Source organism: Physeter macrocephalus, chromosome 3, assembly GCF_002837175.3.
Source record: "Physeter macrocephalus isolate SW-GA chromosome 3, ASM283717v5, whole genome shotgun sequence".
NCBI classification, from domain to species: domain Eukaryota; kingdom Metazoa; phylum Chordata; class Mammalia; order Artiodactyla; family Physeteridae; genus Physeter; species Physeter macrocephalus.
The window spans coordinates 14,955,936-14,962,585 of record NC_041216.1 but is presented as its reverse complement, the minus strand read 5'-3'; the positions used below and the strand labels follow the sequence as shown (position 1 = coordinate 14,962,585).

Sequence of the window (6,650 nt, the reverse complement as noted above, 5' to 3'; positions counted from 1 at the left end):
GTCCGGGAAGATCCCACATGCCGCGGAGCGGCTGGGCCCGTGGGCCATGGCCACTGAGCCTGTGCATCCGGAGCCTGTGCTCCACAACGGGAGGGGCCGCGGCAGTGAGAGGCCCGCATACCGAAAATAAATAAATAAATAAATAAATAAATAAATAAATAAAATAAAATAAAATCTTTGGTCCTTCGGGAGGCACCGAGAAACCTTTTTCTGGAAACAGCCCCTGAACACAACTTTATGTGATCCAGGAAATAACCATCATGGAAAGATTCAAGGAAAATATTCCTATTGGAGGAAAACAAACAAACAGATAACCCAGACCTGATAAAAATGGAGAGGTCCTAATCCCTAAAAAGATTTTATGCAGCCAGAAGACCTGATGTGGTTTTAAACAATGTACTTTGGGGTAGTGGGGATATCACTTTAATTCATCTCCACAGAAACCCATGTGGCAGAACATTCCAGCTGCTACTGCTGCATAACAAATTACTCCAAAACTTACTGGCTTAAAACAATTATTTTATTATGCTCACAGATCCAGTGGGCTAGGAATTCAAAAAGGTCACAATGGGGACAGCTTCTCTCTCTGCCAGCATATATGGGCCCTGACCTGGGAAGGCTTGAAGGCTGAGGGTGACTTGACAGCTGGAAACTTCTGGAAGCTTTTTCATTCACATGTCTGGAATTGTTGCAGACTGTTGGCTGAAACCTCAGATGGGCTGTCAGTCAGAACACATACGTATGGCTTCTCCATCTATTCTCTCCTTGTGGGCTACCTTGGGCTTCCTCACAGTATGGTGGCTGGTCCCAAGAGCCAGCATTCCAAGAGACAGGAAGTAGAAACTGCCTGTTTCTTAAGGTCTGGGCCTGGGAACTAGCAAATCATCCATTTTGCTTTATTTTGTTATTCTAGGTAGTCACAAATTTCCACCCAGGTTCAAGGAGAGGAGCGTGGGAAGAGGTCCTCTTGTGGGATGGGATATCCTGCGGCATCCGTCTTTGGGAACTATGACCTGCCCCACAGCCATATTGGTTTCTTTGGAAGCTGAGAAAAATATTTGTGTTGTTTTCTTTACAGATTAAGAAAAGTCTCTGTGGATTATATCATCAAATTAAATGCAACCATTAGTATTTGGCTCTGGGGATACTGTGGTAATAGGCTACGCCTTGGGTGATTTTTGTTTCTATCTAAATGTTCTTCCTGGATCTTAAGTTTTCCAGCCTGACTCATTTCTCTTTGCTAATATAATGTCACATAAAAACCTCATCATCATTAATATGGCAGAGTCAGGAGAGGGGATACAAACCACAGTCCAGCAGGGCAGGGTGGTTCCTGGCCAGGCAGTCCCCAGGGGAGGAGGTTATACGAGCCCGGGGTCCATTCCCTTGTAGAGCCCGACACGCGTGACAGATAGCTCTGTGCAGGGCACTGGTGTGGACACACTCAGCCACCCTGGCCGATGTGGCCGCAGCCTGCTGGGAGGGTCTCCTCTGTCTATTGGCACCAGCCCCTAGAGCAGACAGTTGAGCTGCCCTGGTGACCTGGGTGGTCACGGAAGATGCCCGGGCAGTAGGTTCAGTCTGTTCAACCGACACGTTGACCTTTAATGCCTCTGGGTGCCAGACTATAGCCAGGCACTGAGAGATATGAATGAGCCACGGTCCCCTCGAAGCCTTCCCTGCCCAGGAGGTGGGGGCCCTTTATTCCCAAATACTTGTCGGGTACCTGTGATGGGCAGGAAAGTATTCTAGGCAGTGGAGGGCAGCAGTGCACAAAACAGAGCTCTCCCCGCCGGCAGTTTTACGCTCCATCAGGGAAGACAGTAAATAGGGAAGCAGACCCACGTGTAACGTTGCTAGGGATAAAGGCACTGGGAAAAAATAAAGAGGGAACAGGAAGAGCGATGGGGGTGCTATTTCAGCAGAGCGATCGCAAGTGCCAAGGCCAAGACTCTAAGGCTTGGAGGGCGCCAGGAGCAGCAAGGAACTGGAGTGGAGGGAGAGAAGCCAGGCAGGGAGAGGAGGCCAGGGCCAGATCACAGCCTCCGAGGCAGGGGGGAGCCCTGGGAGGAACGGCATGATAGGACTTGCATTTCTGAAGGCGGTAGCCCAGAGGAGGTGAGGAGTGAGCGGAGGCTGGAACCCTTGTGAAGACAGAGCCGCCAGGATTTGCTGTGGGTCCAGATGTGGGGGCGAGAGACGCAAAGTCAAGGGCTTGGGGCCACAGCTCTTGGGAGGAGGGGGCTGGCATTCACCGAGGTGGGAAGACTGAGAGGGGCAGGTTTGGAGGGAGGCGCAGGATTTGCTTTCAGACGAGTTAAAGGTGAGATGTGTGTGGACCTCCGAAATGTGAGTAAGGAGTTATTGGATAGTGAGTCTGGGCTCCGAGGTCAAGGTCCTGGCTGGAAATTTGAATCTGGGAACCATCAGCATGTGGATGGTATTTAAGCTATGAGACCAGATTGAATCACTAAAGGAAGGAAGGTGGATAGAGAAGAGTCCCAAGGATGGAGCCCCAGGCGCCCCGGTCTTTAGAGGCCTGGTGATGAGGAAGAACCAGCAAAGGAGACTGGGAAGAAGCAACCACGGGGTGAAAAGGAGAAGCAAGAGGAAGAGCGGCATCCTGAAAGCCAAGATCCAGGACAGAGTGAGCATGGTGCCAAGGTGTCGGTGCAGGTGCCGGAGAGTGGCCAGCCTGGTCTCCTGCCCTCCAGCCTGCCCACCCCCACTGGCAGCTGTCTCTTGAGCGTGGAGACAACTCTGCTGCAGACTGCGCCCCTGCTATTTCGGAGGACGGGGCAGTAAATTGACGAACCCTTTAGAGTGATGAGAAAGGAGCACTTGTCGTGGTGATGGGGGTACACAGAGGAGGGGCACGGAGGGTGGGCCCTGAAGGGCTGGGGAAGACTTCTCGGGGAGGGTGAGACTTCATGCGGACTGTGGGGTGAGGATCACAGTGGCTTCCTGGGTGAGGAGGCACTGGGCAGGCTCTGGACCCCTCAGGAGCAGGTGGAATGGAGAAGGCAACTCCTAGAAAAGTTTGTAGAAGAATCACAGAAGTCGGGGAATGTGCTGAAGCTGCAGGGAATAGGGAGGGGCCCATTAGTGTTGGGAGCTCTGGCCTTTGGGGCTGCTTGGAGACAAGGCAGGGAAGGGGTGTGAGAGAAGCACGAGTCTCAAGGATCTCATGGTCCAGTTAGGGGGTGAGACAGAGCCCCACAGTGCAGGGCGGGAATGGAGGGTGCCTGAGTGGGAAGCCCAAGAAAGTGCCACGGGAGGTCTCTGGGCAGGAGGAGGTTGTCTGGGTGCAATCAGGGAAGGCTGCCAGTGGGAGGTGACCTTGAAGAAGGTGTAGGCTTTGCAAATGCCCAGAGGCAAAGAAAAGCTTTCTTGTCAGAGGAGACCACACACGCAAAGGTAGGAGGGCCAGAGGATGCAGCCTGTGTCCAGGAAGCAGAGATTGATGTGAGATATTAGCCAGATCCTTTGGATTCAGACCCAAAAGACTTTACACGTGCACACACACACACACACACACACACACACACACGCACAACTCTTTATTGTATGCTTGTACTGTGAAGCCACTGCAGGTTCCTGAGCTGGGGATGGACACAATGGATCTGGTTTTCAGGAGACAGATCAGGTGACAATATTACAGGGTGAATCAGAGGGGAAGGAAGGGGTCCGGGAGGGAGGTAGACCCTTTTGGAGGCAGGTGTACACCCAGGTCAGGGGTGGGAAGCAGCAGACACAGGTGGGACCCATATGACACTTTTCCTTTAAGTTGGGTCAAGGCTTTTGCAAGCCGCGTCTTGTGCCTACTCTGCCCAAGAGGGTGGTGAGAGGCCAGTAATGCAGGAGCGTCACAGGCCTCAGTGACCCCAGAAGGCTTTGTGGCGGGGCTGCCCAGGGCCAGCTGGGGACAAGGAGGGCCACACTTCTGTTTGTGGGGACAAGCTCATGTGTACCCAACATCATGCCAACTCCTTTCCATCCACCACCCCCCCCGCCACTTAACCCTCCCAGCAGCCTTATGAGGTTGGTCCTACTGTAATCTCCATTTTTTCAGATGAGAAAAATGAGACTCAGTGAGGTACGGTGACTTGCCCTGCACACAGCTAGTACATAGTGGAGCCAGGATTTGAACCCACATCTCCCTGGCCAGGCCAGTGTTTCAAGGTGAGCTCAGGGACCCCAGAAATAAGAACAATGAACTGATTTGTCAAGCACTTACACCGTGCCAGGCATGTACAGATGTCTTTATCATGTGTATTTAGGCTGGGCAGTATATGATACCTTTGTCCCAGCTCAGGAACCTTCAGTGGCTCCTCAGTACCCCAGCCCAGTGGTCTTCACCTCATTTTACAGATGAGAACTTTGACACTTAGAGCAGATGTGTTGCTGGCCCAGGCTGGGATGTGAACCCAGAGCTGTGTTCTTTTAACAGAAGAACACAGGAAGGGGAGCCAGCGGGGGGCTTTGTGAACAGCAACAGTTCAGAGCTAGAGCCAGGAGGGTGGGCCACCCAGGAGAGTGGGCCGCCCAGGCCCAGGGAAGCTTCCAAGCTGGCCACCTGACTCTTTGTGCCCCGCTGGCTCTTTACATACAAGTTGTGGGCCTGCTGACTGAATAGGCGGCTGTCTTTTTCCCTGGGGAGCTGCCCCAGGTCGGCTGCAGGTGCAGATAGAGTTGAATTCGCGATAGGGCCTTGTCTCCTGCCCGGCCTGGCCGCCAGGTAACCTCTGGCCTGAAACGGAAAGCTTTCCAATAAGTGCCTTGCTGGCCTGCAGCCCAGCTGTGTGGTAGGTGGGAGCGGAGGGGGAGGAGGCCTCGGACACCCGAGAGCAGGGGCAGAACCTTGCCAACAAATCTCTTAGTGAGTCACCTCCTCAGCCGGCTGCCTCGGGAGTGTTCGGGAAGGGCAGCTGGTCACGAAGAGCCCTGGCTGCCCTCCCGGCCCAGCCAAGGCCCTGGGGCCTCGGGACTCAGGGTTGGCCCAGGAGACGGAGGGCCTGTGGGGTGAAAACACCAGGCAGCCCGGGGCAGGATCCAGAAATCGGGTACTCTGGGCTGCCTCTCCCTTGACCTTGAAGGACACACAGCTTGGCCTTCTCTTCTCTTCACACGTCAGAGCAGCCTCCTGCCCCCACAGGGGAGGGGGACTTAGCAAGCAGATCCGAAATTGTTTTCCCAGGGAATTGAGGCCCTCTTGTGGAAGACACACTACATGTGGCCCGGCCTGGGGCTCCATTCCTCCCTTGGGCTAATCTTGGGCGGGACCTCTCTGGGGTCCTCATCTATGAAATCTAGGGGTGAGGCAGCCGCATCTCAAAAATCCCTCCAGGCCCTTAAGAAGTCAGGTTTGAGGCCCTGTGGTTAACAGGAAGGGACCCCGGCATCAGAGCCAGGAGTGTGGACCCCAGGCCTGTGCCCTTTGGCCTGGGCATGTCTCGGTCCCTCTCTGTCCATGTGTGGCCCATCTGTGTCCTAAGGCCTGAGCACCTCAGGAGGGTAAAGAGTTCTCACGAACCGTGCTCAGCCTTGGACACCTACAGGGAAGCAGCCAGGATAAACCAGAAAAAGATCAACTTTGTTTGGCTTTGAGTATGTTTTCCTACTAATCCTTAAGTGTAGGAGGGGTTGACATTCTGGAAATTCATTTCAACCCAAATGCCGAAACCGTCCCAGGACACGTGTCTCTGGATTGGGAAACGCCTGCATCCCGCAACCCTCCCCTCCCTCCACTCTTCCTTGCAAACCCTCCCTTCTGGAAATGTGTCTTTAACCTCCAGACTTAACTTTCTCCCAACTTCTCCCGGATCTCCCTCCCATCCTTTTTCAAGCTGTGCCCTTTATCTGACCTTGCCCAGCCTAGAGAGGTGGTTAAGTGTTTGAGTTTCACAAGGATTCTCTGCCTGCTAAGTCAACACAAGTGAGCAGTTAAGGAAGCACTAATTAAGGAGATTAGACGCCAGCTCTGAATGCAGGAGTGCCCGCAAAGCCGTGCTTCAGACTCAAGTGGGGCTCAGCACCTGTCAGCGAGCTCTAGTGTCCGCTGGGGGAAGGTGGGGGCTGTGAGTCTCAGTGCTTTGAGCCTCTGCAAGGAGGACATTGAAGGAACAATTACTCCTCTTAAGTTACCCTCTAGTCCCTAAAGGAAATTGCTGCTGCCTGAGATGACTAAAGTTGTAAGGAGTTGATGGGAGGCCACCATCTCTTCCAGGAAGCCCTCCAGGTGGCCCCAGGCACATCTCTTTCTCCCTCCTTTCCTCCTGTACCGTCCTCTAGGAGGCAGGCTCTGGTTGTCCCATGTGGGAAGTTCTTCGCTCTGCTGTCCAGTCCGTGATGTGGAAAACTGCACAATTTTCTCAGCCTTTACTCCCAGGACAAGAGTCTAAGGCCCAGTGGCAGGGGCCAGGCCTCAAAGCTCACGCTTTGTGTACCCACTGGCCTAGAGCAAGAGTGGCCACGGAATCTTTGGTTTGTGCATTTGTTTAGTTTCTTTGTCCAAACTGTCTTTCCGTTTTTTTTTTAAAAAACAGAAATAGGGCTTCCCTGGTGGCGCAGCGGTTGCGCGTCCGCCTGCCGATGCAGGGGAACCGGGTTCGCGCCCCGGTCTGGGAGGATCCCACATGCCGCGGAGCGGC

The 6,650-nt window shown here is 53.7% G+C and overlaps 1 protein-coding gene across 2 annotated transcripts in view; it reads left to right on the top strand.

Moving 5' to 3' along the window:
• The window catches only part of MAN1C1 (mannosidase alpha class 1C member 1), a 115,395-nt gene that overhangs the window by 75,284 nt on the left and 33,461 nt on the right, over positions 1-6,650 (top strand). The gene's annotated exons all lie outside the window — the stretch shown is intronic.